The sequence below is a fragment of the Athene cunicularia genome (genome assembly GCF_003259725.1).
Source record: "Athene cunicularia isolate RWA chromosome Z unlocalized genomic scaffold, athCun1 chrZ_part1, whole genome shotgun sequence".
Lineage (NCBI taxonomy): Eukaryota > Metazoa > Chordata > Aves > Strigiformes > Strigidae > Athene > Athene cunicularia.
In genome coordinates, this window is record NW_020799142.1 from 8,037,732 (window position 1) to 8,048,727 (window position 10,996).

At 35.8% G+C, this 10,996-nt stretch overlaps 1 long non-coding RNA gene across 1 annotated transcript in view; it reads right to left on the reverse strand.

Annotated features, from left to right (window-relative positions):
- Window positions 1-9,972, reverse strand: part of LOC113489712 — a 23,247-nt gene extending 13,275 nt beyond the window's left edge. The window contains exon 1 of the long non-coding RNA XR_003400085.1: window positions 9,683-9,972. This is a non-coding gene — a long non-coding RNA (uncharacterized LOC113489712). The remainder of the gene's footprint in view (window positions 1-9,682) is intronic.
- Between the last annotated feature and the right edge of the window lie 1,024 nt (window positions 9,973-10,996).

Sequence of the window (10,996 nt, forward strand, 5' to 3'; positions counted from 1 at the left end):
TTTTTTTTTTTTTTTGTCCACATGCTGTCATTATTTGCACACAAATGACAGTTTGGTCTGATTCTTTATCACTCAAAAGTGTCTGGCTATCTTTTACTTTGACATTTCTTTGGAGCTGTATAGACTTCTTAATTGAGACTCATTGTCTGCATGTGTTCCAAAGCGAACAGTATTTCAAATAGACTGTAGCTGTTTGTAAATACCTAAATCACATGCTTCCTGGCTAGTTGACTGTGCACAAGATTATGGTACAAGCACTTTAGTATACATATACAAATGTGCTTTTCTCCTTCCATGCATGTGTGCAATAAGTGTAAAGGTTCCTGTATAAATATACAGTACAAAGGTACTGTAAATTAGGGAATTTCCTGTGGATTAGGCTACACATAGGACAACACCAGACAGCAGATATCCCCATAACTATCTATCCACAGTATGGAGTCAGGGAAATTAGGTCAGATTTCAAACTATTTCTAGATATGATACTTTCTGGATTATGCAAACGTATTTGGCTATGGCTGAGCAACAGGAAAGGGACTGGTCTTTGCTTTGAAAATTAAAACACAGGACATACTGTTTCATGGATGAGCAATTTAATCTAGCATAGAGTAATTTCTGTTTCTGTGTCTCTAACCAACTCATTTGAAATGTAGAAGACTGTTAAATGAGAGACCGTATCTGGGGGCCCTGCAAAGTTTACCTTCTGCCCTCAGGAGAACTGGCATCACAGTCCTCATACAGAACAGCACAGTCTTCCCAATCAACCCAGCTCAGCAGGTCGTCATCCTTCTTGGCTGACAGGATAATACTGATGGCTGCTGACCCCAGTGCAAAGCTACAGCACTGATTGTATCCCTTTGCTCATTCTGATGTTTAACAATGCATTGTAAACAGATGGCATATGTTACTCAGCACAATTACAGCTTCATTTCCTCCAGGTTTTTATATTTGTATTAGTCGTTCCATGACTCATTTTGTAAAAGGCAAGAATCAAAAAACTATAATAATAATTCTTCTGGTCTTTACTACACTAATCATCACTGCATGACTTAGCTAATCAAGTTAGAACATGCAAACAAATTATAAAATACATTTGATGATAAAATACATATTTAATAAAAACCTAGGTAAAAGCAGTTTTATACAATTAAAAGTCATTTTACTTAAGTAAACTTTAAAAAACAATCATTTAAAATTCTTAGGGAACAAAGAATCTTAAAAAAAATTAGTTTAACTTTTTCATCTTGTGATCATAAACTGATCTTGTGGAGAAATGACTGAAACTCTACTACTATGTTTTAATATCACATCAAAGACACATACAATCTTCATTAATAAAACAAACAAAGACAATAAAATGTCAAACATCAAAGAGATGACAGTTGCAAGGAGTTCCCAAGAGTAAACGCCACATCAGAAGAAGTCATCCACACCATAAAGAAACTAGAAAGTTTCTAGAAAAGCAGAGGTACAACCTAATCAGATGCCCCATTTTAATACAGCACTTCTACCCCTAAACCAAAAACTCTGCCCCAATTTTATTAACTGCTGTTGAAAACCTGATCACACAAAAACCATAATGATAGCTGAAATTTCCTGTTACATTTCATCTTTGTACTGACTGCCATGTTGGTTAAGCTTATTTTGAAATCATTCAGGCTGTCTTTATAAACAAATTCACAGCAACAAGAGAATAAAAATGTTAGGATATGCACAGTTTGCATTCACTAAGCAAAGGTACTGATTACTTTAAAAATACAGTATAAATTCTCCCTTCTTTCTATATGTGAATGAATTGTTAGAAACCTTAACTTAGAGCATCAGCTATGAAAACCCTTCAGTAACCTTTCTTGTACTATAAGTAATAAAAAACCCCACCATGCTTAAATGTAATTAAACAGTACACTGTCAATAGCTCTAAATAAAACATGGTTATTTACTGCTGTTTTGGAAGCTGTTCATTTTCTCAGGAGAAGAATGCCTCATGTGTTTATAGTCAGAGACATACCTTAGAATGTTTTATACTAAAATATATGGAGATTGAACCAATGAATAATCATAAAAGATTTTGCAATTAGCATCTAAGTTGCTAATTATATGAAACTACATTTGCATAGAAATCTGAACTGCAAAATTACAAAGATTAGTTGAGACCGTTTCCCACTCAGATTTGATCCTTTCCTTCATATTCACAGTGGGCACTACCTTAACCCTATAAATGTTATCAGGATAAGATCTGTAAGATATGAACAGTATTTTTACCCAAGGCTGTTTGATTCATTAGTTCCTATACCAATAGCTGCACCAAAATTACGAATTCTAAGAAGGAAACTGATTCCCATTTCATACATGAAAACAAGACTGTGTTCGCTATGTCTACAAAAATTTGCATTTCGTTTGGTGATTTGGAATCCACAACATATATCTTCTCATGCATTAAACCCATCCAGGGACAGCTGATGAGTGAGTCTATACATACTGCTTCTGTGGATATTATGTGTATACTAAAACTTGTAACTATTCCTGATGATCTTTTAGAAGACAAAACAATCATACACACACAGAGTTATGAAAGAACAAGCTCTTTGGAAAGTCAGTTTGTAACATTGGTTATGAACTTGGCAAATGTTTTCGCACACTGAGACAGTAATGGATACAGGCAGTGTAATGTGATTTATGAGCACGTTAGCTGTGTGCTACTGAGGAACACAATGGCCATGGCTATTTACCTCATTAACGTTTACTTTACTTGTGCAAGACCAGAATAACCTTCAGGCAGGACCTGAGGGTTTTTTACATTATCAAAGCACAGTACAGAGTGCTAAAGCTCTCGACCTTTGGTCATCTGCATATATTGGATCGACACTCACAGTCACACACTTCTGTTGATCTAATTTTTCCAGATGAGCAGAGATCAAGTGCCAGGCAGAAGTTCTGAAACCCTTAGAGGCATCTGCATAGAAATTTTTGGAGACTGAGAGCTATTATATAGACATTCACTCACTGTTCTGTAATAATTCAGGTATGCAGAGAGAGAGGAGAAGACCTATCTTTGGTGTAAGAGCAGGGTTGATATTTTTTGCATTGCAAAGATAATTATCTTTTACCTTAAACTTTGGAGACAAGCCTGACTTGTAGTAATAGTTTCATCAGTCCAAACTAGTTAAAAAATTCTGGGAACATAAAGTTAAGGTGATATAACTGTTTAACAATTCCAATTCAGGGAGCATTTCATGGCTTATAGTAAACAACATAAAAGTAGAATTAAAAACTTTCCATGGAAGTCTTTTTTCTAGAAGAGTCTATAGCAACATTGCAGTTGCCAAGATCACCTACTTTCATTTTTTTTTAACCCAACTCTCTATCCCATCAGCTTTCCTTCCTCACTTATATCTGATGCTGGATTTGTGGCACCTCCAGCTCCGCTTGATCTGATATATTTATTCTTAAAACGGCATCATATCAGGCACTGTTCCTTATGCTGCTCCAGTAACATCAGCTTTCACAGGTTGTTACTGGGATGTTCTCAAAAGCACTTCTCAACTTTATGGCACATGCTCAACAACCAGGAACATTTCTGCAAATGGATGTCCCAGGTTAACACTTCATCCTACCAGTGCCAAAATGAAACTATATTCTGCTGTGAGGTGTGTAAAAATCCATTGCTACCTATGGAGATGGAGGTAGCTGGGGCATGTTTGTTTTTATTTAGCTGCATGGAAAATGCTTAGAATTGTCTTGTTTCACTGCATATAGTTTATTATATCATTTTGCTGGCTTAATGTTCCACTCATCCTCACCCACCATCCGTTTCACTCATTTGCCACAACTTACTTAAAATTAGAGTTAAGTTCCTTGGAGTGGCAATTTTATCTAGCTACATGCTCATTCTGTGAGGACTAAAACTTTATTTAAGCCTTTAGACTTTACTACAATAGAAGAAAGGAAAAAGCAGTGTGACATCAAAGCTCTGTTTTGTTTTCTCCTGAGAATGCTTGTTAAACAGATCATGAAACTCTGAATGATTTTTGTGTCTTTCTGGCAATGCTGTGAGTCATCTGTTCTCTTTTTGTCCTTATCTTTGACGACCTACCTTGGCCACCGGGTATCCAAAAGCAGTAATTCACCGCTGTGGTGAATCACCATTCAGGATTTAGATGTTTCCAATGAGTCATACTTAACCTTATAGAAAGTAGAATGCTTGGACTACATCAATTGTTCACTTTAACCATGGTGTGTTAGATGTCCATGTCTGGAAAACAAAATTACATATTTCAGTGGCAGAAGTAAATTAAAATATTGAACAGGAGTCCCTACTTTAAATACTGCATAAGTAAATCCATTCTCTTTATTCAGCTAAAAAACACTGGTCGAAGTATACATGAGAAAGACCTCCCTTATAAAATTTTTTCCATCACTGCAATCATGGGTTTAACAATCTTAAGAGCAAATATTTCTAACATAGTGTTCCCCATCTGCAAAGACTGATAGCAAAAACTCCCACACACAAAACAACAGAATTCATATCTAGAGATTCAGAATTAGTTCAGGGGCTGCATTTCAGAAATTAGGCACACTCAGATGCACTGTTCAGGAAAATTTATCATATTACTTTCATCTGCTCATTGCACTATATTATCCAATGCTGTGTCTGCCTTCTGTTACAGAAATTCCCTGTGAGGAAATATTATTTGTAATCAGCATTCACTCCCATGTGCCTGCACAAACCACCTGTAGGTAATGAGAAAGCAAGGTTGTCTTTTTTTTGCTTTAATTTCCATTCTTATTTAAGAAAGGAATTAGATCTTCAGAATGATGAGTGTCAAAGAGACTGAAATGGGCAAATAGAACAAAACAAGGCAACAGGGTCTGCAGGCAGTATGTTGTCAAAAGAATTTGTTAGCTCCAAGGGATACACTAGGGGAGATTAAACTGAAGCTATAGCCCTACAAAACAAATTCAGACTTTTGTTTTATTTTGTTAGCAGGAGGACTCCTGAAATTTGCCATAACTGGCTGCTTGATGAACCCTCCTTCTCCAGCAGTGAGCACAGCAACAGTGAGATTCTATTTATATTCTAACTCATTATCATTGGGACAGGGAATACTACTAAAAATTGCTTAGTTTTGTGGAAGAAAGAATGCAATAAGACACACAACAAAAGTGTAATTTACCTGCATCATCTGTGAGGGGCAAGTAAGTTTTAGTTTCATTGGTTACAATAAATCTGTATTAACAAATATTACTGATAATAGTGATGTGTAATGACCTTAAAATACAGCTCTCTTCCTTTAAATCTCTGCAGAGATATAAAGAGAGGCCATTGGTTTTTGTGTACAAATTACAGGATACCTGGATTAACAAAGTGTAAATTAGTAAGGCTTTAACATATTTAGATGCTTTCACATCAAAGTGTTAAGTATCTATCTTTGCTACATAATATCTGGTTAACACTAGAAATTACACATTTCCTTGTTAAGACATTGACACTGACACCTTAAAGTATCTTAAATGCCTACCTAGTACTACACCTATGTGTTAAGCCTCCTAGTTTCAGCTGAAAGAAACTTAATACATTTATGTAAAATTTACCACTATAAAATGTAACAATGCATAGAGCTTGCAGGTATGCCTAATGCAAAATACGGGTCCACATACACTTTAAAATGTACCTAGATAGAATAGCAAGACAGTATCCTACTCAAAGCTTATGTATATCAGCATGTCTGCTCAATGGACACAACAAGAAATAGAATTATTAAGTCCTTAGTATTCAAATTCAACTCTATAAACAATTTTAAACATCCAGTAGATCATCACACATGTCAGAACATGCATCCTTTATTGTTAATGCACAAGGTAATGTTTTATGATACCACAATATTTCAACCACAGATAGAATACAACCATCTCAAGGTTGCTAAAGCCCATGTTCCAGAATGTTAACTCAAATATTGAGTTATGTAATGTGCCTTCCACCTTAAAAAAGTAAGAAAAAACCCTGGAAAATTAAAATTTACCTTTGACAGTGATGCAACACCAACTATTTGAAAATAGTCCTGTTTCTGATATAATCATGTTTCTGATTGGAGTTCTATGGAAACTATTATCCATACAATAGTGATTTTTAGGCTTTGTAAATAAAGTGTAAGTACATGTATTTACATATCAAAAGGATGCATGCATGTATCTGCTTGTACAGGATCGCCTCTTGAAGCCCTACATATCATATTACTTTACCAAACTTTACTTCCTTCATAACTGGGCTGTTGTGGAGTACTATTCTCTCCCCATTATAAATGCAAAAGAAAGATAGACACTAAAAATTTGTCAGTGGCCACACTTGCACTGCGAACTAAATGTGGGTCTTCCAAGTCATGTATTAGTGCTAAAAGTGCTTAGATGACCATTCTAAATGTGCAGAGTGTGAAACAGCAGCCCTGGTGATCATTAAAACAATTTTTTAAAAAAATCAATAGCACCTAAGTGAGAATTGTGACTATACTAGCAGTGCTCATTACACAATTATAAAACCACATAGGAGTCATAAAGTAAATAATTTGAAAAGTATCTCCAATTGCCTTCTCTGGTAAACCTCTGCAAAATAAGCAGAGGTTTGTTAGTTCACATTAAATGTTATAAAGTTCCCCAATATACTCATACTTGGTCTCAGTATTTGAGCTTAATTTCCTCTTTGTAAATATATCAAGAGTTATGGTGGAGTTAAAAACTATATTCCACTATCATGTGATATAAAATGTGACATATCACAAAGCGCATGATAATCATTCACTACCCTCTTTCCATTTATCCTCCACTCTTTTATTTTGACACACTTTTGGAAGTCAAACCTGGCTACCTGTCTGCAGTGATTTACTTCTCATCTCTGGAAGAAGAGAGTGATCTGGAACTCAGTGGTGAAAGTCTTCTCAAGATTTCTCTTTGATTTTTAAGATATTTTTAGGACCAAACATAGGAGATAGGTAAAAGCAAATTCAACAAAAGATTCCCTACAAACGACTGTTCTGCCCTTGTTTGATCAATCAAGAAAATGACAAAAAAAACAAACAAACAAAAAAAAACCCCCATACATACAAAACATATAAGATGAATAATTAATAATTTCTAATAAATAGAAACTGAATAGAACGTCACACAGCATTTCAAGCATACTCAAAACTTGTTACATACCTAGAACATACTGAATTTAAAATGTTCTCCAGTTGAAAGGTAAAAATTTTAAATTTTTTTTGTTTATTTTTAACGTTATGTATTTTACCATTTCAAATTATTAGTTATAATTTATTTTATTTCAGCATAATACAGGAAGCTCTATGTTCTGAAGTCATTAATTACAAGCAATGACATTTGGAGAGACAAAGAACAAAACTTACATGTGTAACAGACAGCTATATAAGAAAACTCTTGCGGGTTGATTTCTTTTAATTCAGCACTCTCCTATGGTCAAAGGAAAAGAAAGGAGCAAGGAGAAGCAATGCAAAAGCTAAAGCTAAGCTAAAGCTGAAGAAAAGTAAAGAAATACTAAAAAACCCCCAGCTTTTGTAATCAGTTTATGATTCATGTATCTAAAATAGCACACTAAAACTGTGCACACCTATCTCTTTACAAGAGCTGCTGATCCTTAAAAATATATCTTGAATTATAAGTGTTTGCTTCCCATAAAACTAACATAATAGCAAGATCATTTTTTCTCTTAGAAAAATAGCTAATTCATCTTTGTTAGCAGCTTCAGAATGGTGCTACACACCTGGAGGTCTGCTTCCTTCCACACTGAGTTGAGGCAGCAGCAGGAGCACAACCACACTGCTCAGAGAAAAAACCTGAGGCCAGTTTGCTACGCCGGATAGAGACAGCAGGTGGGTTGTAGTTTCTGTTCCATGACTCTTGCACAGTTTATGCAGACATGCTCGCATCAGCCACAGCCCCTGTCCCAGGGCTGGCTTGCGACAGCACCACAGGCACACATTTTGACTAATTTGAACGTTTTAATTTGACTCTTTGACTTTCTCCATATTAAAGTAAATTAGCAATTGTTACCTGAGTTACTACTGCCTTCTGGCCTCCTGCCCCAAATGTGTTACAAAGATGTAAAGTTGTTAAAAATTCCTAAATATTTAAAACAGGGTAGATGAGGTTCAGGTCTCAGCCATGCTTTTAGGTAGGTCTCCACCTTGCCATGTGCTTCTTTGTTTTTACAACATGTACAAGGACCATCTGATCACTGAGAGCTGGACAAATATATTTTAAGCCATATCCTCTCTGAGATGTGCTTTTGGGCATGTGCTTTCAGCCCATGATACTTGACAATCTCACTCTTCTTCATCTGGGTTTAAATACTTTAGCTGAAAATCACCTTTCTTTTCCATCATGCCTGTTGAGCTGTCATAGACTCCCTAACTAGTTTAATTTTCATACATCAAAGGCAAATGTTCCAACTACTTGACTGCTTTGAAAGAGGGCTTAGGCATCTAACACTAGGGAAGAAATCACAGCCAAGAAATTGCTGCTTACTGGTCACATGCCACCACAGGCGCTGATCATAAGGTTCTCCAAGCTGATATTTCAGGGTCAGTGTAGCACTATGACAGCCAGGACATGGCTGCCAGCACTGAATGAGCTCATACCCCAGCACAAGAGTTCTGTCTGTCATCTTCTACTGGGCTGCAGAAATACATCTTAACACTGGAAAGGGCATGGTGTAAGCAATACATGACACCGGTTGGTGGGTGCTTAGTTTGTGCACTGAGGTCCCCCAAGTGTGCTATTAAGAAAAACTGAATACCTTTTAAAAAGGAACAATAGTTTACCTTTCAAGTAATTTAATTTAATGTTTATTTCTACAAGAAAAACCTTCGGTCTGTGAATTTCACTAGCTGGAAAGGTACCTCAGATTAGATACTGGCCTGCTGCTGTTAGGCATGAATTCCTTCATGTTGCTAGTACTCGCGCTTTCATTTGTTCTGATTTCAAGTGCTTGTAAGTAAAGAACTGTTCAAGCAGCTGTAGACCTCTTCACCTAAATCTTAGACCCCCTTCAGGCTGCCCAATATATGTTTACTGTTCTCTGCATGTATCACTTCTGAGTGGATGAATCTCAATGGACAGCTTAAAATACTGTTAGCTGAAGTACTGAATTCTAATTGCAGGACTTAAAAGAATCACAGCCAATTTTAATCCCATAATTTTACCACTGTCTAGCTAAATTTTCTAAATTGAGAAATATCAGTTTGCAAATGGTGATTAAATTCGTTTGACTGGTGCAGTCACTAACACCTAAGTTTGTGAACTACACTAATGTTAATGATCCGGGCAAATACAAAGGTGGATGCATGCATACTGTGTTTCTTGTTTGAAGATTATTACCATGAAATACTGAAAATCTTGTAGGTAAATAGCTTCAACATTATATTTTCCTGAGTTTACATGAATCCTAATGCTCATAAGTAGTATTACAAGACTACTAAAATCTCTATCTTGTTACAAAAGATATGCAAAGCCTTTTATTTTCTTGCCTGTTAATGGGTCCAAGTCCTTCAGGCAAAGGTTGAGACAGGGAAACTGTTAAACTACCATATCCACTCAGTCTGTGTACTTTCCCAAACCTGTCTACCCAAGTTCCAACTAAAGTAAGCCATGGTTCTGTTAAGATATGTACACATACCTTTTATGACCTTGATAAACTCCACCAACTTTTTCCATAATAAAACATTAGGTATCTATCAGGAACGACTGGATACTGGCAATCTGACATCAGCTTAATGATGAAAAGTTTTCTCATGTCATGGGGATAGTCTTCTGGAAAGATTCCTTTGGGATGTGAATACCTTGGATCCAGGTGACTGAAATTCTTCATTCAACAATGGTTCTCAACTCTCACATGCCTATATAATATAAACTGAGCAAATAATATGCTGCAAGCAGCCCATTCCTGGTTCTCTGGCAGCAACTCCTTCTCACCATGAACCATGCTGCACCATCTGATGCGTAGAATTTTTTTAAGATAAGGAATGAAGATTACCTGACTGCCAGGTTTTCTGTGAGCTGAATGAATGTTATTTATATGCCAGATTACTCAGAATGTGCACTGAACAGCAGTAACACAAATGCTCTTAATCTGTCTGATTTTTCAATTCTAGACTTAAAATGCTTAATGCTAATATAACATTTCATGATGGATTTTGAAGCATGCAATAGTCCAACAACATCTTTCCAACTCTTGATTGTTTAAATTTTTAAAAAAATATAAAAATCGGACATTCAGTCACTTAGCCCTTAAAAGAGTTCAAGACCATCGCAATAACATTGCTTATACAAATGGCGTGTAAACAGTTTTACTGTAACAAGAATACCATGAGTAAATGAGTGTATCCAGACTCTGAAATCACGTTTAATTGTATTTCTATTATATAATTTTAGTTGTTAAAATCAAGTAGCTAAAAACATGCTAAAATAGGATTTATAACAATAGATTGCATCTAAATGAAGAGGACAAGATCTTCACATGTAGAATCCAAATATGTCATCCACAGAACTAATTTTATTCTGCCTTTAGAATAAGTTATAGCTTAAACACAGAGTTTTAAAGGATATCATTTATACTTATCACAGTTGGTATCTCCTCTTCCTTTTATTACTATGGAAAGAACTTCACAGAAATCTTATGGTGTTTAAATATTACATTTGGAATCAATCTTCTTTCCAAAAATGTGTGTTACAAAATACCTCTCAACTAGCTACACAGTATACATGTGACATATTGTCCTACAGCATTTGCTTCATAGTTAGCTGCAAATTAGAATTTTGGATTTCCATGATGATACAGACCCATACATTAGACTACCCCTTACCCCTAGATGCTCACCACCTATCTAAATTTCCAACACCAGGACCTTCTGTTATCTTTTCATGGTGTTCAAATATTAAGGCAGGGAACTGCACTTTCATCCGAGTTTCTGGCTACCTTCAGCCTTTGGCA